A 26930-nucleotide genomic window follows, 5' to 3' on the forward strand; every position below is an offset into this window, starting at 1 on the left:
TATGTAAAGTGATGCAATCAGCTGAGGAATGCAGAGGAGCAAAGAAAACCTTTTATGTGATGATGGCTTAGAAATGGGCCTCACATTTAGCCTTTCAGCCCCCTTCAGTAGTGAGTTCAGGTCCCCCAATGACTAGAAGTCCAATAGGACACGAATTATTGTAAGGGTAGAATGGTAATTTTTCTCCTCCTCTAAAAGCAATTGAGACATCCATTCATTCAGTTTCTTGAGGTAAAAGGAAAGAATCAGGCGGGGGAAAAAAACCACCAGGTGACATCTCTGGCACTAACATTTAGTAACTGATAATTGCTGTAACGAGGGCCCTTGAGCTCGACAAATATTATCCAGTAAATTTTAATTAGCACCCAGGGGACTGGAGAGTTCCGGAGAACACGCCTGGGGGGAGCGTCCCCAGCCAGTGGCGATGTGTGCCGCGTAATTTTAGATCAGCCGGCCTGTCAGAGCGGATCAGTGTCATCACACGACTTACCTGGAGGAAAATGCACCTGCTTCTACATGGAAATAAGGTGCATTATCTGTCAATTTGTGCTGCTTCTTTCTACTGCTCCCGAGAGTTGATGGGTAGAAAGTACGAGGGTCAAATCGGAGGGCAGTGGAGGAAAAAGAAGGAGATTCCTGCCACCCTTCAAGGTTGCACACGGCAACTCATGCTGAGTGGATTCCTTTTCAGGTTTTCGTACAGCTGGTAACCCTGCTGGCGGCCACCCCAACAGGAGATAAGCCTTTTGCTCCAAAACTGAGGAGGCTCTTTTACAATGCTAGTGTATTTCTTATTATCATGTTGTACGGAGAATTTTTATTGGTGGTCTTCAGGGTAGGATGAACAATTTGCTGCGGAAAGACTCTGATCCATTATGAGAACTCAAAGCCTAAAACAAAATATTCGCTGGGCATGCTTAGCAACAAATTTGTACAAATCTGCTATCTACATTTTTACTGACTTTCTAAAACAGTTGCCCAGTGCAGGAAATACCTCCTGATTATAAAAGGCAATGCATACAGAAATAGCGAGCTCATATGTATAAACAAACTGTTTATAAGACACTGTGATAAGCAAGCTATGCATGCTATTTTATTGTCCTCACTGAAATGAGTTCAGAGAAACACCCGTACTTGTGGTATACACTTTACTTATAAACTGCCTGAAGATCAAGGATTTTAACACTGAAACACGTGGCAAATGTTTTAAGAGACACCTACAGAAAAGCCTACAGATAGCCATCAAGGAAATGCAAATAGAAGCTAAAATAAGGTATTGCTTTACATCCGCCCAAGGTCTGTTGAATAAGAAAAATGGATAATTACAAAAGTTGATGAGGATGTGCAGAAATTAAAACCCTCATGTACTGCTTGCTGGTGGAAATATAAGATGCTACAACCTCTTCAGAAAATAGCTCTTGAAAGGTTAAAACATTGAGTTACTATTAAAGCCTGCAATTCTATTCCTAAGAGTATACTAATGAGAGTATGCCTAGACCCAAATTTATACATGAATATTCATAGCAACAACACAATAGCAGTACCAACGTATTAGAAACAACTTAAATATTCATCAACTGATGGATGGGTAAACAAAATGAGTACAATGAAATATTATGTAGTCATGAAAATAAATGAAGCACTAAATATGATCCAAGTGCATCATATGCATGTATGGAAATAGAATAGTGAAACTCACTAAAATGAAGAAATGGAAACATGAATAAATGAAGCTCTGTTTTACTTATTTAGCAATCATACCGTTATGTTTAGTCCTTGTTAACCTACCGAATTACATCCATCAGATTATTAATAGTCTATTTAGTAACTATTATGAGAATGTGGGTCAATAAAACACAATTCTATTTTAAAAGGAAGATAATATACAGGATTTCTTGTGTTTTAAAAATAAAGGAATGTAGCATTGATCTATGTGGGTGAATGGTAGATTGGAAGGGAAGAGAGAGAGACAGACAGACAGACAAAGACAGACAGAGACAGAAACAGGGAGCAGATTATTAATTTCCTAGGGCTAGAGAATTGGGACCGTGATGCCTAAGCCATATTGAGCGTCTTTTAAGACACTGAAAAAGTCTAAATTTTGATGGATACTTATCTTTGACTGTATGCAAATTGAGTTGGGCATGTTATTTTGCTAAAGTGTATACTATATAGATTACGTCTCAAAAGCCTGATAAAGAGAGAGAAATCTGGGTGCAGCTCACGCCTCCGAGCATTGTAGCTGGGTAATCTTTACAGGATGAATTTATTTTCAGTTCTGTGTCCCCCACTTGGATGTTATGAATAGTCACATCTTCAGTACACACGCATGAGACATGGGAATTAAAGATTCTGCTAATACCATGCTCAGGCACAACGTGCTTCTAATACATAACGGTAGTCAGTAGAGATGGTTACAAGTGCTGATTTTCATGGTGCAGCTGGTGAAGTAATGTCACCAGAAAGCAAAGGTAAGTTGATTGTGGATGTTACCTAGAACCCGCTAGGAGGTAGATGGGGGAGAGCGTGGAGGGGTGGGCTGGACGAGCTAGCGCCTCTTTTGAAGGGAATCGGGACAGGTGCATGGTTGCCTGCAGCCGCGGGCTTCCCATCCTCCCCAGAATCAAGATTCCAGGAGCGCCTGCGTTAATGGGCCATTGGCACCTTCATGAGCCTCCAACACTTTCCATCCTGCTCCTCCTCCCGCTCGGTTTTCACCCCTCCTGAGTTGCTGTGGGACGGCCAGTTCTCTTCCAGGGGCCCAGGCTAAGTCCGGCAGCACTGTCCAGGAACTGGCCACCCAGACGAGCTGCGCTGAGGCGCATGGCCTCGGGACACACTCAGCAGGTGCTCGGGCACCGACTGGGGGCCCAGAGGTAATCCCGGCTTGATTCCTTGATTTGGGAAGCAAACTATCGGACCCGTCCACAGACAGCCCAGCCTGACCCTGACCACCTGTCACCTTGCAAGCGAACCTGGTTTCCCAAAGGGGAGGTGGGGTGTGGTGGGGTGGGGGTGGGGGCTTCGGAGGGGGTGGGGCTTCCTGGGCTCGTGCCTTCTGAGAACCCGTTAATTAACTGTCCCCCACCAACCGCCCACCCTGCCTGGGCGCCGGGCGGAGGCGCGGGCATCGGCCCCAGGGCACTTGCAGAGGTGAAGGCTGCGGCCCATCGCTGGCTCTCCCATGCGCGGGGCCGCTCCCAGGCCAACGTGGCTTGACCAGCTTCTTCGGTTTTCAGTTTAGCAGGAATTCCCGACTTCCCAAACCGAAGCCACAGCCTGGGGGAAGGCAAAGACGGAGCCTTGGGCCCCTGGAGACGGAGCCGGCAGTAAGTTTCATCCGCGTCATTAAGAATAACGGCAAAACCGCACCCCAGGGCAGGTGTTGGTGAGTGCCAATAAGAGATCTTCATTTCGGCTGGGCGCCGTGGCGCAATCCCGTGATCCCCGCCACACACACAGGAGACTGGGATCCGAGGAGCCTGGGCAGGAAAGTCTGTTACACCCTGATCTGCCATTCAGTACCAAAAAGAAAACCAGCCAAAGCGCAGCAGCTGCGGCCAAGTCCTGGGGCAGGCGCCCTGAGCACACAAGCTCAGAGAAAGTGCCCAAGCCCTGAGTTCAAGCCCCAGAACACACACACACACACACACACACACACACACACACACACACACACACACACACAATGCAGACAATTGCTAGAAAACAAACGGCAAATATAACACACACACACACACACACACACACTAGAAAATGCAGACAATTGCTAGAAAACAAACTGCAAATAGATGGCAGTTTTTGCATCTTGGTAAACAGATGTTTGGGGAATAGGAAAAGCTGGGTGGGAGAAGGATCTGAATAAACTCTTGAGAAATGAAGACCTGTAGGGATAGGTTAAGGGAAGTGAAGGGATTCTGTAATGGCTGAAAGCACTTTGTCTGGCATTACCAATCAATTATTCTTTCCCATCCGCTCCTCCTTTTCCTTATTCAAGATGTTAGGTTGGCATCTGTGGTGGCTAAATACCTCAGAATATATTCAGGTATATATCCTCACCTAAAATACCTGCAGGTCAACATTTCAAACCAGAATCACTTTAATAACGCTCCTAAACATTGCATTAAACATACTACTTGGATTAGCCATGCTAATCTTTGCACACTCCTAAACACTTATCTAAAACTCTTATTATCTCTTTTGATCTCATAATCACTATTTCATTTTTTATTAGCTCCATTTACATGTATTTTTTTCCAATGTCTCTCAGTGTTTGAGTATTTCTAAGGTCTGAAGTAGCTCTATGTGTGCTGTGTGTGTGTGTGTGTGTGTGTGTGTGTGTGTATGTATGCACATGCGTGTGCATGTGCACATCTGTCCTGGGGCTTGAACTCAGGGCCTGGGCACTGACCCACATGTTCCCCCTCCTCGTCGTCCTCCTCTCCCCCAACCCTCGCCCTCTTCCTCCCCTTTCTCCTCCTCTCCACGTCCCGGTTTTTGGAGGTTAATTAAAGAGTCTCAAAGATTTTCCTGCCCTGGCTGGCTTTGAATTGTGGTCCTCAGATCTCAGCCTCCTGAGTAGCTAGGATTATAGGTGTGAGCCACCAGCGCCCAGCTAAAGTATCCTTAAACATTAAAACCATTGCTGGGCGCCAGTGGTTCATGCCTACCTACTCAGGAAGCTGAGATCTGCGGATGGTGATATAATCCGAAGCCAGCCGAGAGGCTCCCAACCAACCAGCAAAAACCCAGAAGAGGAAGTGTTTGTTGTTCAAATGGTAGAGCATTCGCGTTGAGTGAAAAGCTAAGGGACATCACTGAAGCTCTGAGTTCAGGCCCTAATTGTAGCACACACCCATGCACACATGCATACGTGCACACGCCCACACACTGCATCAAACGAGCTATCACACAGGAAAAGATTTTTGACCTGAAAGAGAGCCAAAATGGTACTTCTGGGCTCTCTTGGAAATTTCAGCAGGAATTCTTAATCTCTAAACTCGGGTTGTAAAGGAGGAAAACAGTTCACTACATACGAAAGAAAATGGCCAAAGCTCACTGGTATAATTTGCTAGAAGTAGAAATGCAGTTCAGCCACCATTGTGCGTGTTTCCCAACGTAGGAGAAGGTCACACCTTCAAAAGCAGATTGTGACAGAAAGTGACCTTTGTCACCTCTGTCGGGAGACTAGGGACTGCTTTCTCCCTCTGTGCCAAACAACTGGGGACCCATCACTAAAATCTGTGCGGCCTGTGCAAGGGAGGCTGGTGCCTGGGTGGGGGGGGGCGGGTTCATGGTCCTGAGGCTTTTAGGCCCCAGAGAGTCGTTTTGGAGTTGGGGAGAAGCTGCAGTCTGTCCCTGACGTGGGGGCGGTGCACAGAGCGTCCCCCTGCTTTCCCGTGGAGAAGCCTGGCGGCGAGAAGCTGGCTGGGGGTGACTGCCACACACGCTTGGGGGAAGGGGCCGTCCGCGTGCACCCCAGTTGGAAGAGCTGGCGGCCACGTTCTGTCAGAGGGCTTTAGGGGTGGAGCGCAGCCCGGCTCAGGGGACCCCGAGAAACTGCTGGACAAGGAAGGCAGCGGCCTCTGCAGAAGCCAGTTTAGAGGTTCACGGATGGCCACCATTTTAGAAAGCTCTGGACAGAAGTTGTGTGTGTGTGTGTGTGTGTGTGTGTGTGTGTGTGTGTGTACGCACACATGCACGTGTGTCTGTGTGTGGCAGAGGGGTATTTGAATAAAAAGAATTGACTAAACCAGCCTATTTATGGTGTCTGTCTCTGTGTGTGTGTGTGTGTGTGTGTGTGTGTGTGTGTGTGTGTGTGTGTGTGTGTGTGTGTTGGTTGTGGGGCCTGAACTCAGGGCCTGGGTGCTGTCCCTCAGCTCTTCAACTCAAGGCTAGTGCTCTACCACTTGAGCCACAGAACCACTTCTGGCTTTTCCTGCTTATGTGGTGCTGAGGAATCAAACCCAGGGCCTCATGCATGGGAGGCAAACACTCTACCCCTGAGCCACCTTCCCAGCCCTAAACCAGCCTATTTGGCAAGTGTTGGGACAAGCTTGCTGACAAGGGAGGCAGGGTGTTTACCTGGGCCAGGGCACACAAGGAAATGTCAGTGGTTAGAACTGGGCTTTGTTTTCCCTTCTGCAATAGTACAAACCAACCTTCAGATCAGCCATGAACTAGAGGAGCAGAAAGGAAGTGCTACTTTGACTCAGAAGTAAAGATTCAGGCTTAGACGGAGCTGATGAGATTTTCGAACGCTGGAGGTCTTATCTGGAGAAGAGGGTGTGCTGCATCCGACAGCGGTTGTTACAAAGCACTCCTGAGAGAACATCCAAGCCTCAGCAAGGAAATAAACGATCCACATTTTTGCAAGCTTAATTTATAAATGTATCAATAATAAAGGAGAGGAAGCAGGGGAAAGGGACAGGCGCTGGTGACTCACACTCACAATCCCGGCTACCCCGGAGGCTGAGCTCTGAGGACCACAGCCCGAAGCCAGCCCACCAAGGAGAAGTCTGTAAGACTTACCTCCAGTCAACCACCAAAATGGCGAAAAGGGAGCTGCGGTGCAAGTGGTAGAGAGACTGGAGTTCAAGTACAAGGACTAGCAACCCTCCCCTCCCCCCGCCTCTTGCTCACACACTTGACATGACATTGACAAGGCCACATTGCAGAGGGTCCTTGACCACAGTTGTACACACAATTGAAAAGAACAGGAAACACTAGGAGGGGGGGGGTATCTCTGGAGCAGGGTCAAACACACCTGTTACTAATAGAATGACATGTTACACAACACACACATGTGATTGCTCCTATCAACAAAGCGAAAGGATAATTTGTTGTTGCCCCTAGGAGTAAACAAAGATTTTTGGTAAGACTCTAAGGAAAGTAGAGATGAGAGGCGGGAAAGCTTTATCTTACATTGTTACAAGTTCACTTACTTTTGGAGGAAACGCTGAAGGCTAGAAAACAGCCTTCAGAATTCAATTATTAAAGGAAGGAATCAGAGCTGTAGCAGAGAATTAGACACCAGTTTGAGTAACAGTGATCTCTAAGGAATGGCCAGAGAAAATATTTTGGAGGATGTGGCAGTGTTGGAGGAAAACTCATTTTAATTAAATGAGGCCAGCATATGGGAAAGAATACCTCTTGTGTAGAGCATCAGTGCTTATTTTCTTTTTTAATGCTTCAAAATATTTCACTTTTCCCCAGTTTATTTTTTAATTGGGCTATAGTTTGTTACATGACATAAATCTCTATTAAAAATACATTTTTGGCCAGGCGCTGGTGACTCAAGCCTGTAATCCTAGCTACTCAGGAGGCTGAGATCTGAGGATCATGGTTCAAAGCCAGTCCAGGCAGGAAAGTCTGTGAGACTCTTATCTCTAATAAACCACTCAGAAAACCAGAAGTGGCGCTGCGGCTCAAATGGTAGAGTGCTAGCCTTGAGCTGAAGAGCTGAGGGACAGCGCTCAGGCCCAGAGTTCAAGCCCTACCACCGACAAAAATAAAATACATTTTTGCCTTACAGGTGGGTCTCTGATTTTGGAAATGTGTAGAAGAGAAAGCCAAGGATTTGTCAGATAGCTCAGATTACTCTCATGTTCTAATGTAAAGAGAGGCATATATGTGTGTGGTATAATTTTTCCATAATTATTTACTAATTTTATATACACACACATATATATGCATATACATGTATGCAATTTGAAAGTTTTTCCTTATATGTAATTAGCACATTACTGTGGGAAAAGATAGCAAGCAAAGAACAATGAAGAGTTACAGCAGAGTCTATTGTAAGCAGATAAGAAAGAAGCAACTGTCATTGTCATGGAAAAAATAAAATACCATATTAGGCTTGACTTTGCTCTGTGACAACAGATATCTGTGCCGTGTTCGTTTGTTACAAGTCTTCGCTGCTACATCAAAACAATGGCAGATTTTCCACTTTTAAAAATGCAGGCTTCTCTCCTCCTACTCCCCAGCCCACTCTTCTCTGGAAATGTCACTTTTCCCTGCCACGCAGCGAGCGGCTGATAAGGTAGCATCTGAGCAGGTTCGCGTAGGCAGCTCTCGCTTCTCGAGTCAGACATGTACAGGACGCACCTATGTCACCACCAGCAAATTGCTGCTCAAGTTTACTTGTGGATCCTTGCGAACTCATTGGTGTTTTATCAATAAACCTGTCAGTGTTTTAGCAGCTGGAGGATGTGAGAGGCATGGATGCATAGCTCATCTGTGGCTGCTCCCAAGAACCACCCAGCGAGCTCTGGAGAAGGCAGGTTTCTGGGCCTCTGCGGAGGCCTGGGCCGGGCTGCTCAGGCTTAGCCAGGGCAGCGGGGCCCCACAGGGACGTTGAGAGGCCGCTGTCCTGGGACACGGCCCCCAGGACATGACAACCAAGCCGTCGTCCTCCTGAGGGATGGCGCCACGGGGCTCAAGGTGTAGAAGGGCGTCTTTCATTTCTGACATTGTATTTGGAAATTGTGGGTTGGAAAAGCTAATCCAGTTCCACTCAAATCAAATGGTTTACTTGTGAAACGTTTTTCCACCATCTGGCGCCTGGGGAAATAGAGTGGCAAGCTCCATTATGGAGCTGGAGAAAGCCTGACCTCCAATGAACGGCTGACAAAAAAAAAAAAATAAAAAAAAATAGAAGAAGGGAGAATAAATAACCTCTCCGATTTTTGAGAGGGCAATCTCAAAATAGGAATTTGAAAATTATTTCTCTTGTTTGCTTTTATTTTTATGCATTCCAAGGCAGAGATTCCACGGATCTTTATTTTTAATGTTTGACACAGACTTTTTCCCTCCATTATTCCTGAGCAAGATAAACCCAGGAAGCACTAGAAATTTTATGCAATTGGTTTTTCTTCCTGACGATAGCACCTGAGAGTGTAAAATATTGATAAAACAAACATCCACTTTTGTGGAGAGATTTTGAATTATCGCTTTAGTTACAAATAAGCTCCAAATAGAGAAGGTATTGTTACAATGACTTAGACAAACGTGACTCCTTTCCATATTATGGCTCTGCTGCCCTTCTGCCCCTAGGTGAGATTTTGTATTTTATATATCGTAAAAAAATATGGAACGTTAAAACAAAGGATAATAATGAAAACATACATATCTTCGACTATAGGAACACTGTACTGCTCCTTCCTGGAATTAGTTTCCCTCAGATATTTCCTGTTGAATGGCTATCTGACCTTGTCATATCTTATGTCTTTATCAATAGAACATGTGCACATTTACCTATTTTACATAAATAATAACAACATACTGTGAATTTGCAAGTGTTCTTTATCTTACTCCTCTCACTGGCTAATCTTTCTTTGAAGTCATTCAGTAGCAGGAAATATATACTTGCTTCATTAGTTTTAAGGAATTATTTTAATAACTACATGATGATTATTATACTGTCTGATGCACTCTAGCTTATTTGATCTGTGCTTCCTCATGAATACATAACAGTTTTTAAGATTTTGGGATCATGAAAAGTACTACTACTTTCTGGCAAAGTGAACCAGCTGATGTTTTGGTCAACAATGTATAAATATCTGTTAATATATCGACCCTATGTTCATACATGTGTGTATATATGTGTGTGTGTATATATATGTACATATATGTATATATATATGTACATATATATACGTATATATATGTGTATATATATGTACATATATATATATGTATATATATATACAATTTTTGGGGGTGCTGATCCTGGGCTTGAACTCAAGGACTAGGTACTGTCCCTGAGATTTGGGCTCAATGCTGGTACACCACCACTTCAGCCACAGCTCCATCTCTGGTTTTTTGGTAGTTATTTGGAGATAACAGTCTCACAGAGTTTCGGTCTGGGCTGGCTTCAAACCTCATTCCTCAGAATCTCAGTCTCTAGGATTAGAGGCATGAGCCATGGGAAACCCAGATGTGTGTGCATATTTTTAAAACCATGTATTTCTTTTTCTAGGATTCTTTATTCTTTTTAAGATTTCCCACCACTTCATTTCTATTTCTGTCAACATTATGTCTAAATTATATCATTTACAGAAAGCTGAAGGAAGATCATGTTGAAATAGGTCACACCCCAAACCAAGTATGTATATTTTTGTCCAGCTGTAGAAAAGTTTATTAGAAGACAAATGACTTCCTTTTTTATTGTTTAAGAGAGACTAGGAAACCAGAAATCGGGTAGTAAAGATGCGCACAAAAAGTTTCTTTCCAAAAAAAGTCAAGTGATAAAGCTATTGTAGATTTCATTTTTCAGAATGTAGTTGTAATATACCTATGTTCCTTTATCCTTATCTTCATCGCATTGGCTTTTGAACTCAGGATTGTACAGTTGCACTCTATTCCTTCAAACTGTGTCATCAAGCATTTTTGCTCTTATTATTTTTCATCTATTTAAAATAACCTTCATATTAGCATAGAAAAATGGAATGACCTCTTTAGTACACTGTTGCTATGGCTAGTCTTTGGCTGATTTTTAATGAGAAGGAAAGTAGAAGGTGACAGTGAGAATTTGTGAGTTAAGAAGGATCCAAAAAGCCTGGAGAATTGTGGGTTTGTGTTGGAGCAATCTAAACACTTACAATTAATTCTGCATTTGCTTTTGCTCAAAAACGAATGTTATTTACTCCAGAGATGGACAGCTGAGTTAGTAAAATATGTGCTTAGCGTTGCTTGGGTTGGGAATATTTCAGATCAAATAGCATTGCAATGATAGCTGTTGAATCAATAGTCCTTTGAAGAAATGAGGCAGCAGCTATTAATGGTTTTGTCTCCAAAATTAATACAAACCGTAGCAGGATGTGAGCCTTTCGATGACTAATGTATTGACATTCTATCAGATGCGGCTGTAGCTTGTCTGTGTTGGCAACCTTGGTCCTAAGGTGACCCTACTGCAGAGGCTGCAATTTGAGGATTACCTGGCAGTTCCTTAGATGACTGAGGCCACACCCTCCAAAGGGAGGGGCTCTGGTTTTGTATTAAATAGATGAGGACCCCTGAGTTTGGAGTCCAGTGAAGCATTAGGCAGATACAGGTGCAGAGCGTAAGGTTGGAGTGTGAACAAATGTTGTCTCCTCATATGGCTTGTTTACACTGAAACTCTGTTTTGGAATTGGTCAGTGTAGTCAATGGTGAAAAATGCATGCATAATCTTTGTGTTAGAGTTTTCAGCAAGACATTCAGAGGTCTTCTGAGTCCTGTGCCAGTAGCTTCATATCTGTGTTCTTTGTGACTAAAGGAGGCGGAGATCTGAGGATCTCAGTTGGAAGGGAGCCCAAGCAGAAAAACCAGGAAGACTCATATCACACAAAGACCAGAAGTGGATGGGCCGGGACGGTGGCTCAGTGGTAGAGTGTTTGCCTTGCATGCATGAGGCCCTGGGTTCGATTCCTCAGCACCATATAAACAGAAAAAGCCAGAAGTGGCGCTGTGGCTCAAGTGGTAGAGCACTAGCCTTGAACAGACTAGCTCCAGGACAGTACCTAGGCCCTGAGTTCAAGCCCCAGGATTGGCATTAAAAAAAAATAGAGGTACTCAGAAAAAATTCTTCATTGACATATTGAGTTGAAACCCTTTGTAAACTTCTTAAAATAAGTTTTGAAAAGCCTCTTCAAGTGGATTTTTCATCAGTTTAAGGCAGGTTTAAGGGACTCTGAAGCTTAAAGGGATGATGATGCAGCCGCATCGGAGGAGACGGCCTTGTACAGGGCTACTTAACAGGAGCCACAAACGTGTGTGCCAGTCTCCTGCTAAACTGGGCTGACGGCCCTGGCAAAGCCGGGCTGACGATCTCCCTCTCACTCCACGGCTCTTCCCAGTCTCTGCAGAACATTCCCCATTTACCACGCTCAGCTGAGCCAAGAGGGAGAAGCAGCCTATTGATAAATGGGGATCCTGCAGCACCTTGTCCCTGCAGGGTGCCCCTTTCCAGGGAGGGGATGAACAGGGAGTCAGAGTCCAGGCCTGGGACTCGGTGATTAAGGACACTTAATCTCAGGGCCCTGTTGCCCGGCCACACCTCCTCTCTGTCGCTGCTTAGCTGCATGATCGCAAGCAAGATAAGCTTTGTCATTATCTGTAAAAGTGGGAAAATAACACTATATTGCTCTCAGTGTGAGGAGAAAGAAAAGTTAAAAATGGAAAAAATGCTAGGACGTGGCCTAGCATGTAGTGAGCAAGTAATTTATTATTATTCAAAAAGAGGGCCAAGTTTGGAAGCGGCTTGTTTTTATAAAGTTTTATTAGAATGTGGCCATGTGTATTTAAGGGGTGGCCAACTTTCCTATTACAAATATATAATGAATTGTTTTGGAACAGAGTCCATATGGGCACACAAAGGTTTATATATATATATATATATATATATATATATATATATATATATATATATATATATATTTAATTTAATTTAATTAATTTTTGGGGGTCAGTTGTGGGACTCTGGGCCTGGGCACTGTCTCTCAGCTCTTCAGCTCAAGGTGAGCGCTCTAGCACTTGAACCACAGCACCATTTCTGGTTTTCTAGTGGTTTATTGGAGATAAGAGTCCCAACGGACTTTCCTGCCCTGGCTGGCTTTGAATCTCGATCCTCAGATCTCAGCCTCCTGAGTAGCTAGGATCACAGGCGTGAGTCCCCGGTGCCCAGCTGGTAAAAACATTTAAAATCTGACTTTTTGCAGAATAAATTTTGTATGCCCCTGGTCGCAAGTGCGTAAAGACAACCCACTCCTGGGCCTTAGGAACTTGGACTTCCTTCAGCAGTGTGTGTGCGACATCACGGGTATTCTCCAGGATAGTCTTGATTCCACCTTGTAAACTTGCTTCCCTCACCTTCTAAGCCAGGAACCCTTCCCTCGCTCGTCTTAATTTTCAGGTTAAGGACTGAACTCGGTGTTCCTTTGCCATCTAACCAAGCCGTTCATGTATACATCACCAACATCGTAGCCCCCCTTCAACCTGCCCTCTCCCTGATCTTCCTCAAGTCTGTGGCATTTTCCATACATTGTTGCCTGCGCTCCACTTCTTGTCCCTGTTTGTCTTCTCACATCTACTTCAACGCAAGTTTCTTGTGGAGGCCTCTTCCTGCACTACCTTTGCTGGCTCTCACAGAACTCAAGATTGGTTTGCCACTGGGATTGATGGATGAGGTCCTGGTCCAGGATGACATCCCCTCCTTAGGATGAAGCCCACCCTCCACACCACACGATGTTGTCCTGACAGAAGGTCTGTCGCATTGGGGTCACAGCAGATTTCCCCTGTGCTAGGACTTACGCTGAGCCTGTTACATAGATTTTACCTTCACCCTGGAAAACCGCAGTCATTTCTGGAGGTGGTGGTCGAGTCAAAACTAGGCCTGAGCTCATGGCTTCTTCCTTTCCAGGCAAGCACTCTTCTGCTTGATCCATGTCTCTAACACACACTTATTTCTCTAGATGTATGTGTGCATGCATGCATGTATGTGCATATGTATGTGTGTATGCATGTACATATGTGTATGCATGTACGCATGTACATATGCATATATTGTGCCCGTACTGGGGCTGGATGGCAGGCTCTGAGCACTCTGAGACTGTCTCTCAGCCTTCTGCTCGAGGCTCAGAGTCACTGTTGGAGCCCCAGCTCTACTTCTGCTTTTTGATAGTTAGTTGGAGTCTTTCAGACTTTTCTTCCTGGCTTGGCTTCAAATCAGGAGCCTCAAATCGTGGACTCCTACATGGCTCAGATTACAGGCGTGAACTACCAGTGCCTGGCATGGCTGCAGTTATTTTGTTATATTGAGTGTGACTATGTATTTTGGGCTCGGCCAGCCTGGACTATAACCCCTTCTTTAGTCTCTGTGCAGTAACTGGGTTGACAGGGCCCACTGTCGTATGCAGCTTTCTCTGTCAAAGTGTGGTTTCTTGGAGGTTTTATTTTCTCTGAAATGCAGTCCTCCCAGCTCAGACTCATACATCACTAGGATTGCAGGCATGAGCCACCAATACGCAAGCGTGATGACTCTGGTTTTACAAGTTAGGGATCTGAGGCTGAGGGGGCAAAGCACTTTGCCCAAGGTTTTCCTGCAAATCAGGTGTGTTGACCTCAGCCCATCTTTTCCTCAGCATGAACACTGCTGTGTGGTATTGCCTGTATATAGTCCCGAACGGTGATCTCCATAGGATCTGGCGACCAGATGGGAGAAGTATGGCAATAGAGGCTGGGGAACACAGACAGTCTGTCCCTTGGGGTTAGATCCTCCTTTATGTACAATCTAGTTTTCCATCTGGACTCTGAAGACAGCAGCGCTGGCTGTAGGCAGCACTTGGATAATGAAGTAGAAATGTTTGTCTGGGGGGACAGGTGCACATTCATGCGTGCATGTGTGCATATGCTCACAAGCACAGACACATACACACGCTTGAGATGGGTACACAGAAAATAGGACAGGTTCTGGCAGCTCCTACAAGCTGTGATGAAGAGAGTGGCATTCAAATTTTCCATTCCTTCTGGAGAACCACATTGTGATGTGCCGAGAAACTCATTTGAGCAAGGCTCCTAGAGGAAAACGATTCTCCCCGCTCTGGCTTCCCTGTTGTGCCTATTGATGGTAATTTGCACCGAGGTTTGTCCCCCATGCTGCTTCGAAAGGCCTGAACACTTGCATGCTGTTTACCTTTCTAGGACTGTGAAAACCTGGGAATAGGCCAAAGAGAAGGGTAATTAATTTGGGCCTGTTCTATCCTAGCACTCTGATAAACCTTTAAAAGCTTTGGTTGAGTTGATGGCTCTCTGGATTTGAGTCGCGGGAAGGTTTGTGTAGTTCAAGTGCAAGTAATCAATAATGCTGTGAGATCTCTTCATCCAGCAGGTCACTGGGATCAATGGGAACATAAAGCACACACAATAGTCCCTCCTTTGGGCTTCACCTTGTGGTTTAAGATACCAACTCCCTGTGATTAGAGATGTGTCAGGTGCGAATGAGTGTGAAGTGTAGCATCCCGGCAGTGGAGTTGAGAGAATAGAAGCCAGAGACGAGGAGAGTTGAGTTAAAAATACACATTTGGCAAAGGTTTTATCTATTTTTTTATTTGTTGATCATGGGGCTTGAACTCAGGGCCTGGGCGCTGTCCCGGAGTTTTTCTGCTCAAGGCTAGCGCTCTACCACTTTGTACCATGGCACTTCCAGTTCCCTGGTGCCTAACTGGAGATAAGAGTTTCAAGAGACTTTCTTGCCTGGGCTGGCTTTGAACCTTGATCGTCAGATCTCAGTCTCCTGAGTAGCTAGGATTAGAGGTGTGAGCCACTGGCACCTGGTATAAGGTTTAAATTTGATATAGCAAATCTTTATGGAGAAAAAAAAAGTTTCTCAGAACAGGACTTTACATTGAATTTGGATTAGATAAGTGGCAATGAAGATTTCTGTAATTATAGGCATGAACTCAGTCTGTAGATACCTGACTTCATGAATATATAGAAAATTTCCCCAAATAGCGATTAAAGATTTCTGTGTTTGGAATTAATGATTTTGTCAGCTACTGCTAATATTCAGCATTTGCTTGGCTTGAATTGCAGTTTGTGTTGGCCTGAGAGCCTCCTTGTATTGCTGGTTTATGGTCTGGGGTTGTCATTTGGCACAGTTCCTTTTGGAACGGCCCGTTTGAGCACGGGTTGCCTGTGCAGCCTCTATCCCAGGCACAGGCCTGGGCTCGGCAGGCATCCAACCCATTAAAGCTGTTGTCAGAGGTGAGCAGAAAGCTGCGAGACAGACGCAAGGTACAAGTTGAAGCTTAAAAGGAACCACGGAGGAGGCCCAGCCCAGCCTCGTTCTCATAGCTGAGCACACTGGCAGCTGTGGGGCCTCTTTGCCAGGAACCAGCAACCAGCAACCCCAAACCCTACTAGTCTCCAATCTAAAAGGAAGCAAATAGAAACAAATTTGTCATTGAAGAAACTTACCTGCTCATGGTCCCCAAAATAAAACCCCAGGGCTGACTGTATATCACACATAAACATCATGATACAAGATTTTATTTTTTTAAAAAAAGAATTTCTTCATTTGAAAACAGAAATTAAACTCAAGAACAGTATCTTGGAACTGGGAAGGTGTCTCAGTGGTAGAGTGCTTGCCTCGCATGCATGAGGCCCTGGGTTCGACTCCTTAGCACCATATAAGCAGAAAAAGCCAGAAGTGGTGCTGTGGCTCAAGTGGTAGAGCGCTAGCCTTGAGCTGAAGAGCTAAGGGACAGCACCCAGGCCCAGGGTTCAGGCCACATGACTGACAAAAACAGAAAGAAAGAAAGAAAGAAAGAAAGAAAGAAAGAAAGAAAGAAAGAAAGAAAGAAAGAAAGAAAGAAAAAAAAGCAGTATCTTATGTCTGTCATCCTAACTATATAGGTTGAATTCAAAGGACTGCAGTTCTAGGCTAGCTTGGACAAAATCATTCGCAAAACCTCAGCTCAACAGAAAATGTGGATGTATGTGTGAATGCCTGTCATAAGTACAGTAGAAAGGATAAATACCGAAGGACTCTGATCCAAGCTGGCGCAGGCTAAGGGAGGAAAAAGTGAAACTAAACCTCAAAATGTATCAAACGAGAAGGGATTGATGTGTGGCAGTGCCTAGAAAAGGGCTGTGAAACCTGACTTGAAGGGACAGTGCCACCCCAACAAGGCAGCTGAAACTCTGGTATTGAAAGTAGAATATAGTTCTGTTTCGATGCAAAAGTTAATGCCTTTTAATTACAAGCAATTAAACACAAGTCCAGGAGAAAATTGATCAACTCTACTGCCTAATGATTTCTATGCATCAAATTTGATTTGATCCGAGATTTGAAACAAGTGTGAAATATCATTTCCACTTTAATATTGGCAACAAGTTGGTAATCTCTATCATTGGTGAAGATGTAAGGAAGGACCAGTTTACTATTCATATGAAGAAAAATGCCGGTGAGGACATCTACTTTGAAGCATGATTTAGAAATACTTAAAAAAGTCTATTCATACACTATTTCACATGAAAATGCTGTTTGTAGCCATCAGTCCTCAGATGTGTAAGCAAAGTTCTGACCACTGTTACTAGTATTATGAATCGAGAAATATTGTTAACTAGTCGTTAATAGGAAACTGGTTGAAAAATGAATATCTGCAACATGGATGCCTTACAGCCTGATTTCAAACAAAGCTCCTCCCTACACAATGGTACACTTGCATAGAATCTGTTCCAAGATACATTGCCAGCAGTTAGAAGAACACGGTTGGAAGGGGGAATGTAGGTCCCAGTGATCCGCATAAAAACCTTTAAATAGCACTTCCCAATGGGAAGGGAGGGGCAGCGGTGATTGCTTTCACTGTTTTTCTGTTTTACTACTTTGTGCCTATTTTAGTAATGCTAAGGAGAGTAATAAAGAATGCATGAGGTATGTAGTATGTCAGACTGGGTAGCCTGAGCTCTGCAGGGTATTTTTCTTTTACATCAATGTTCTCCTAGGAAAAGTAGGGGAAACCCTTGGCTTCAACATGTCAGAAGTGAACTAGGTGAAGAAGGGAATAGACAGCTGAGCCTTGGCCGGCCGGCACTGCAGGCCCGACATTGCAAGGGTTTCTCAGACTTGTCCAGACAATGGGCATGCTCACAGTGTCCCAGCCCGTCCAGCCCGATGTGCCGGCGCCCGGCTCCTCACGCTCGGCTACAGGTGCTCAGGGAATCCCAGAGGACTAGGAGGGACACCCCCACCACCTGTGGGTCTGAGAGGAAGAGGCATGAACATTGTCTTCCCTAATTGCCAAATCCCAAATGGGTTTGGAGTTGCCGGGCCTGAAGCAGGCCTTAGCAACTTGCCGCAGGCAGCGCTTGGAACGTGTTTTCTTCCTTCCCTCCTCTAATACCTGGCTGTTTGTTAACATTTTTGTAACGTGGGACTTCGCAGAGGGGAGGTACTTGATTTACCTGACATTTTGCTTAAGCTGTTTAAAGGTTGCTAGTTGTTTTTCTGGAGGAGTACTAATTCGTGGGAGCTGTAACGTCCCGTGGCTTCGTGGCTTCTGCTTTGCTCCCCACGGAGGTTTCCATGGAGTCCACAAGAACTAGCCGTTCATTGGAAGCTCATGACTATATTCACAAGATACACCCTGCCAGTGGAGTCCTGAAGAGTCCTGTTGGAAATGGAATGCATTGGAAGTGCGCGCCGGCCAGCGGCCAGCATGGGTGGGCTGCCTTCCTACCGTGTGTTTTGCTCTCTCGGTGTCAACTTGTAAATTAACTTCAGTTGGTTTCTAATTCATGATTTGAAAATAGAACAAGTCCAAACTCCTCCTCCTTTTGTCTCTTCAGTGAAGACATTGTTTTTGGACTCTGTGATCACCATCTTTTCTCTGCAGAACTCACCCTTGCATCCTTCTCCCCTCCTTCCCTCCCTCCCTCCCTTCCCTCCTCCCTCTCTCCCTCCCTCGCTCCCTCCCTCCTTCCCTCCCTCCCTCCTTCCCTCCTCCTTCCTTCCCTCCCTCGCTCCCTCCCTCCTTCCCTCCTCCCTCCCTCGCTCCCTCCCTCCTTCCTTCCCTCCCTCCTTCCCTCCTCCTTCCTTCCCTCCTTCGCTCCGTCCCTCCTTCCCTCCTCCCTCCCTCCCTCCCTCCCTCCTTCCATCCCTCCTTCCCTCCTCCCTCCCTCCCTCCCTCCCTCCTTCCATCCCTCCTTCCCTCCTCCCTCCCTCCCTCCCTCCCTGCCTCCTTCCCTGCCTCCTTCCCTCCTCCCTCCCTCCCTCCCTCCCTGCCTCCTTTCCTCCTCCCTCCCTCCCTCCCTCCCTCCTTCCATCCCTCCTTCCCTCCTCCCTCCCTCCCTCCCTCCCTGCCTCCTTCCCTGCCTCCTTCCCTCCTCCCTCCCTCCCTCCCTGCCTCCTTTCCTCCTCCCTCCCTCCCTCCTTCCCTCCCTCCCTCTCTCCATGTGCACCTCTGGAACTCATATGCCAGGATGAACTTCATCAACAGGAAAATGAGATGCACGATGAATATTGGATGAACTCTTTCTTGCTAAAACGGTTTTGTTTTGTTTTCATTCTTCCCCACCCCAAGCCGCCATGTTCCAGGGTAATGCACTGCCCTTCAGAAGCCCAAAGCTGTGCTGCTGTCTACCGAACGCGTAAGCACACCCAGCAAGCGGCCTTCTGTGTTCCAGAAGACGTCGAACTCAGGGGTCGGAGCAGCCACACCAGCTGATTTGAATGGTGTGCTGCATCAGAGAAAAAGTGCAACACCAGGCTTCCCAATGCATTACTGTGCCTTAATTGCTGTAATTGAACTGTGACCTTAAGGGTCAAGATGTAGCAAGACACACTGAATTATGTTTTCATTAGGGGTCCCAGTTGTTGCCTATCTGACATTTTTAGAAACTCTCAGTGGTTTGCAATGGTGACTATTTTAATGAAGAATGTTGAATTCAATATTTCTACTGACCTCATTGATTAAAAGGTATCTATACCTGACAGAATCTCTATTCATTGTCCTACAATTTAAATAGAACTTAGACCATAAAAAAGTTACAGATGGAAATAGGCTGATTGAGAATGGGAAAAAGAAGATCTTACCTATTAACACAGATTTAGAAAACTTCATCTTGATGACTTGGCATGAATTGCACGTTGCTTTCTGATAGTGAAAGCCAAAAATGTGGTCTACCGTAGCACCACACAGGGCGCTTTTAAGACCCAGTGGAAGCTTCCCAAGGAAGCCTTCGGAGTTCACTAATGCCCACATGAAAGTGACCTCAACAATAAAAACCAACCTCTCCCACACACCTCTCCCAGAGATGCGCCTGATCCCACAGCTCCTGTGCGTGGGGCTTCTGTAGCCTTTGCTGGGCCAACTAGCCAGCCGTCCCTTCCTGATAATCAGTGCTGTTTGTTTCCAGATGCATCCATATTTCTTGGCTGTTTTATCCTCTCCCCCACAGTAACCTGATCTGTTTATAGGATATTTAATATCTTCCAATTTATTGCTGCACAAATCAGTGTTCTAACTCTTTGCTTATCTCCCAAGTCTCCCTTGACCTTCCTTAAATATGTCCGTTTTCATAGTCAAATAAAACAAACTAGATTCCAGGTAGGGTTGATTACCTTATCAGGCCTTGACCAGCGGCAGTTGGGGGAATAATAGAAAGAACTTGGAATAGAAGCCATTTTTTTTGGCTTTTCTACTTAAAAGTTTTCTAATTTTTGGCCAAATTATTTCTTCAGAGTTGAGATTCCTGTCTGTTGAAACGGATGGTAATTGAATTAAATAGCTGCCAAGTTTTGCTCAGCGCTAACATCTTATGAAGCTTTGGTTCTTGTGTTTTCAGCAGACCTGCCGTGTGAGCTCCACTGGGCACCTCACTGTGAAGTGGAGAGCTGACCTTGGTGCACACAGTCCTTCCCGCCCTCATCAGCTAGCATCCACCCACCTCGCATGCTAGTTATCAGCCCTTCCTTTCTTGGCATCTCCCCCAGACTAATTAGGGGGAAAGTACTTGTACACATGCTCAACATGGAGTTGGAGTAGACGTGACTTTCTATAGTATGCCTTTGCTAAGCCAGAAGCTTGAGCAATAGTGTTTACTTGTTTCAGCTGTACATTGGAGAACTTGGTCAAAAGAGTCATTTATCTGACAAAGGCTTAACTCAACAGGAAACCACATTCATTTGAATGTTTTCTAAAACACTTGTTTGGCTTTTTTTTTTTTTAACTTTTTAGCTCGCAATAGCTCCATTTTGTTGCTCTGATTCTTCTCACAGGAGTGAGTGCTGGTTCTTGGTGAGCATGCCTTAAAAAAGAAAGCAAATAGGTTAAAGAGAAAGAAACACTTGTAAAAAAAAAGCCTCCTTTGTTCTCAGGAATTACTATCACATGGTGCACTAACAATTTAGTAGTTGCTGTTTGTGATTTGTTTTCTTTCTTTTGCCCTCCCTGTCTGTCCATGCATTGTACTTGGAAGGAAAGTAGCTAAGTCAATGAAAGGCATATTGGCCTTGTGTGTGTGTGTGTGTGTGTGTGTGTGTGTGTGTGTGTGTGTGTGTGTGTGTGTGTGTGAATGTGTGCAAGTGATGGTGCTTTGAGGATATGGAGCCAGGCCTTGCATTTGCTAGACAGGTGCTTTTTACCTCTGAGCTGTGCTCCAGCCCTGACTTTACTAGCTATTTTTGGAGACAGAGTCTCATTTCCTATCTGAGATGTGTTTGTGTGTAACCTGCTGGCGTTAGACTTTCCATCTAGATAGGATAATAGGCACTTACAACTATGGCTCTTGACAACTTTCTGCCCAGGATTGGCCTAGAACTAGAGCCCACTAAAATTCAGCCTTGAAAGTAGCTAGGCCAATGATACCGAGCTCATGGTGGCATTTGGATAGTATTTATCAATAGAAATTTGAGGCTACTTAATGCAAATAAATCCTCAATTGAAGTATGTGATTTTGTCATAGAAATGATTTCTTATACAATAGGTTATCCCATAGAGTTTTATCTCTAAATGTTTGTTGAAGAAAATGTCCCCAATCAGGGAATACAGGAAAAGAGAAAACACATGTGGGGTGTGTCCTCAGGAAATCACTCCTGTTCAATGAGAGACCTTTAAGCACAAAAGAAAAATAATCACTCAGCTTCATCCTGACTGACAGAGCCAGATGCCATTTTTAATAGTGGAATAATTAGCCCCACGCAGCGCGCGTGGCCTGACCAGCTTGGAGTCTGGGGTGTGGCGGAAATCACGGTCTGGCAATGGCTTGAACAAGTAGAGGCGAGTGTGCAGGGAAAAAAGCACATGCAATTCAGTGCTTAGCATTGTGACCTTTAGAAGGCTCATTAATCTCTGCAGCACTCCATTTTTCAATCAATGAAATGGGATATTTGCCGCCTATCCCCCATGAGATTTGAAATGCCGGCGCAAGTAAGTCTCTGAGAAGTATAAAGATGAAAACGAGTGCAAAAACCAGTCATTTCCTTTGAATATTTGTATTGATTTAAAAATAACAAAAATTGTATTGTGTTCACTTAAGACAATTTGAGAATTAAGAGAAACATGAGTGATAAAAATCCCCAAACTTACTTGTGTAAGAACATTGCAAATGGTAACACCTTCCCTCCCCCCTCCTCCCACCCCTGGGCAAGCATTTGGAGGGGGAGCTATGGCTCAAGTGGTAATGTGCTAGCCTTGAGCACAAAGGCTCGAGGACATAGCCCAGGCCCTGAGTTCAAGCCCACAGTACTAGCACCACAATAAATAACCAAATGAAGAATGAATAATGAATGAATGAACGGATAAATAAATAAATGAATAAATGACAATGAGCTTCAAGATGCTTTATGCTTATGATGAGAGGCAGTCTTGTCTTCCTTAGGATATTTTCCTAAATAATTCTGCCCCGGGATCTCTGGGATGGGTAGGAGGAGGGTAGAGGGAGGGTTCTGGTCCACAGCCCCTCTTCTCCTGGCTGTGTGATGGGGGGGATGCTTTAGCACCACCATCACTCAGCGTCTTGCAGGCTCTAGTCCTTGTCTATGCTCCTCTCCTCCCTTTCCTCTTACCCATCGCTACCATCTAGTATTTTTTTTTAATTAATGAGTATTCCCTTCCCGGTGCATTGAGTAGAGATCACCGGGTACTGCCATGCTGTGTCTGGGAGGGACTGCTGCTCTCAGTCTCTGGCCTGCCCGCCCCGGTGATGTCACAGTGATGTCACAGGGTGGCAGCCTGGCCCATCCAACTGGAAGTGGCTGTTTTACTGGGACAGAAGGTTGCACCTGTCTGGATCGGGGTTTCCGGGGACTGGCACTAGGCAGGCGAGGGGCTGACTGTTCATCTTGCTTTTGCCCCATGAATAATACAAGTTTGGTTCTGAGACGTCCATTTGTTCTCCCAGGTAGCTTTAGAATGCAGGTTTCTGTTGGAATACAGAATTAGAAGACAGATCTGGGAAAAGGTAACACAATGTTCCTGAAAACAGCTCAAGACCACCAGCAGAATAATATAAATAGGTTATTTTCTTTCATGTGTATAATACAGTATATCATCTGTAATATTTATACAAGTAGATATAATGTAAATACACACGTCAACAATGTTTTTGAGACTTTTGATCTCATTGGAGTTTCTCTTTAAAATGGTTGCATAATTGACTCTTGCTCGATCTCTGAACATGTTACCTATGTGACTGTAGAACATTGGCTTTTACCTTACCTATTATACTCTGACTGGGTGTAAGATATCCAGGAACTGGTGAAGTGTTGCTTTTATCTCCAGCCCCAGAGATGGCACTTCTCCAAGATGATGAGCAGGTCAGAGACGTTTAGCCTCCTATATATGAGATGAGCTAAAGGGATTTTGCCTTTGCGTTTAACAGATTAACTCCAAGGGAACTGTCTTTGTTCAAACAGCTACTGTGAAGATCTGATGAGATGGTGGTGATGTGCTTCTCCGGGAGTACAGAAAGGAAGCTGCTGCCCCATGCCACATCACGTCGGGTCTTGGAAGAGCAAGAGAGCCGGCCTGGTGACACGGACACCTTCAAAAGGACGGCATGCCCCTGATACGCAGGTAGAGGAGAGTTCGCAAGTCCAGTTTTTTGTTATCATTACATTAATTTTTGATAGGGCTGTGTTTATGACTGATAAAGGCTTGATAGATTGGTTTGACTTTAGTGAGTCTTTTTTTTTTTGGCTGGCTTTTCTCCAGTGAGCCCCATTTCTCTACTTTTCCCCAACCTGGGAGGGGTCAGATCAGTTTCCTACCAGTCTGGGAAATAAGCCAATCACTGCTAAGTGACCATTCTCTCCAGGGCAGAATTTTCCGGCTAGGAGAATTTGTTGACATTTGTAGTAATACCATATCTTTAGAGAGCATCTTCCTTTTAGAAGCTTGCTATATATTTTTCAGACATTCAGCTGGATTCTCTCCAGGACCCAGGAAAAACTGGTAAGGGTAATGACATATACAAATACCTATCAGCCTTAATGATAGGGACCGGGTGCTGTCTGAGGCAGGAAAATGGTAGCCCTGAGCACAGCCTTTGGCTTGGTTCAGACTTCGGCCGAGACCACATCCTTGCTGTTTTCTTCCGAATCCTGGAGGTTGAGCTGCATTCTGGGACAGAGTAGATTTCTTCCTCTAAAAGATTAGAAAGAACATGGTTCTTGTCATTACTTTAGTGCTTGAAATGTCAGTATACAGACTGATTGTTCAATAACTCAGTTCAGTTTATTGAGTGGCTCCTGTGGGCAAGTCCTTGGGTAATGTACCTGGTCCAAATACATAGAATGCGAGCCCTAGTACCCTCCCCTGTTCTCACAGGACAGTGCTCAACAGGCTGCATGGAACGTGACTGAAGAGGTGTTTTAGTACAAATACCAGAATCCTGCCTCCAGTGAGGCTCAGGTGGCTTCTAGAGTTCTACCACCTTATCAAAAAGGTGATTTTCTTGACCTATCAAAGCCAAGGGTCATTCTTCTTGATGAGTTATACTGTGCTACATCATATTTCAAACCACTTGTGAAAAGCCAGCTTTAGAAGGTGACTGACTATGTAATTGAACCGGTAGTATTGTAGAGAAGTAAAAGTTGGAATTCAGCTGCGTGGATGGCTTGTTTTTTATTGTATGCCATGTGGCAAGGTGCTGAAGGGCTTTATTGTTAGCTTTAGCATATAGTTATTTTCTATAAAGCACACACTTCCTTATTTTACAAATGGCTGTGCTGGTTGAATAATATGCTCCTTGGCAAGTATGATACACAATGAGCACACTGTTATTGTTAGTTCTTGCTATTGTTGTCACTCTTGGGTACTACAAAAGAGCACCAAATCATTCATACCCCATCCCTCCATTAGAAGCCTTTCATATCATCCCCTCTCTGGAGTCAGCTTCTTAATGACAGATAGCAAACACACACATACATTCATGAATGGGAGAAACTAACCAACAGCTGTTCTTGAGTAGTTTTTGTTTTCAAGGAATAAAAGTCTTATTTGCATGAGTGTTCCTAGGTTAGTTTTCCTCCAAGGAAATGTTGGCATTTATTAGTTTTAAATTCTCAGTGAGGGCCTGTAATGTTCAGATCCTACCCATAAATGGATTCAGTGTCATCATGGAAAAGCTGATCAGAAGATGCATTCTGTTCAGGATTCTAGAATTCCTCCTCCCAAGGGAGATGGGGGAAAAAAACAATCGAGTACTTCTGGAAAAATCAATGTACATCGCGCAGAAACTACAGGAGAAAAATCCCTTCAGACTTTCATGATGTATGGCTTGCTGCCTAGGGGTTTAGCCAGCACCGGCCAAGGCAATACATGGCCCCGTGGGAAGAGAAGGAATATAGGAGATGTGGGACAGAGACCTAAGGCAGGGAGGAGAGGGTAAATGGGGAGAGGTTAGTTACCAGCTAACATTTGTGAGGATGTTTTATGGCCTGGCAAGTAAAACAAAGCCAATTCCTTTTGGCAGCTGGGGTTGGCAGGTTCCAGAAGGATTCTCTAAATCATTCCTTTTAATTTTACTTTAATAGGATGGAAGGGGAAAGAAGCGAGGGGGGACAGTCCTCCAGGAGGAAGTAAGGGAAAGATGGTAGCGGCAAGAGCATAAAACCAACACGCTTTCACAGGTGTTTAGTCAAAGGTGTACAGCTTGGAGCTGCTCTGGTTTGGTGTGTCTGTTTTGACAGTACGGGGGATTGGATTCAAGTTTCGTGCTCACTAGGAAAGCAGGAGACTTGTTTGTTTTATCTGTTTTTCAGATAAGGTTGTGCACTGTTTTGCTTGCCTTTGGCTTTTGATGGTGATCCTCGTACTTTCTACTTAACTGGAGTCACGCACCGCCATGTCTGGCTTGGTGTTTGGGAGGGAGTCTCACTAACCTTTGTTCCCCCCTGGGCTGACCCAAGATCCAATCCTCCCTTCCTCTTGCTAGTAGCTGAGATTACGCAGCCACAATTTTTTTGGGAGGTGTTCCTATTGCTGCGTTATGGGGACATGATTTAGATTCAGGTACTGAGACCATTTCTAAATTGTTCTTCTGTGCTGGTTTTAGGGCTTAAACTCAGGGCCTGGCCGCTGTCCCTGAGCTTTTGTGCTCAAGAATAGCTCCACCACTAGAGCCGCAGCTCCACTTCTGGCTCCTTGGTGGTTCATTGGAGACAAGAGCCTCCTGAGCGTTCTTGCGCTGACTGGCAATTGTGATGCTCAGACCTCAGCCTGCTGAGTAGCCAGGATCATAGGTGTGAGCCTCTGGCACCGGAGAAACATTCAGTTCCGGATCACTCACCGGCTCACTGCATTCAGCCCTTTACCAAAACACTCGAGGCATTTTCTACACACCAAACAGGGACCCTTAAGGAATATACATGTCTCAGGGAAGACTGAGCCAGGGCTAGATAATTATCTGAGGTTACGCTTGAGAGCCCAAGCTGTCCGGCCTAAGAACTGCATTTGCTGGCAGTTATTTGGAGAGAGTGGAGGACACTTGCCTGGGGCTGGGGGGGGGAGGGCAGCGTGAGAGCAGGGTGGGGGGAGAAAACTCTATCTCATGAAAAGAGGGAGAAATGAGGAGACAGGTAGTTACACGTTTGCTCCATATTTTGTATATGTCTTGAGCTGTTATAAGAGAAAGGATGGTGGGGGCCATCTTGAAGAAAGAATTTCCTGAAAGGAGATAAACAGGGGCTGGAAATCTGAATTCTTGCAGCAGAGTATGGGAGCCGATGGATGCAAGGAAACCCGTTGAAAGATGGACATGGTGGTGCAGGTCTGCATCCCAGCGGTGGGGAGGCTGGGCCGGACTCTGCTTGGAGGATCGGACAGAGATAGCAGGAAGGGAGGGAAGGAGGGAGGGAGGGAGAGAGGGAGGAAGGAAGGAAGGAAGGGAGGAAGGAAGGAAGGGAGGAATGGAGGGAGGGAGGGAGGGAAGGAGGGAGGGAGGGA

At 45.1% G+C, this 26930-nt stretch overlaps 1 long non-coding RNA gene across 2 annotated transcripts in view; it reads left to right on the top strand.

Moving 5' to 3' along the window:
• The first annotated feature begins 3120 nt into the window (after positions 1-3120).
• The window catches only part of LOC138836851 (uncharacterized), a 118950-nt gene continuing 95140 nt past the window's right edge, over positions 3121-26930 (top strand). For both annotated transcript variants that reach the window (XR_011375092.1, XR_011375093.1), the window contains exons 1-2: positions 3121-3329; positions 23399-23558. This is a non-coding gene — a long non-coding RNA (uncharacterized lncRNA). The remainder of the gene's footprint in view (positions 3330-23398; positions 23559-26930) is intronic.

This window comes from Dipodomys merriami, unplaced genomic scaffold (genome assembly GCF_024711535.1).
Source record: "Dipodomys merriami isolate MVZ:Mamm:240054 unplaced genomic scaffold, mDipMer1.0.p SCAF_26, whole genome shotgun sequence".
NCBI lineage: Eukaryota > Metazoa > Chordata > Mammalia > Rodentia > Heteromyidae > Dipodomys > Dipodomys merriami.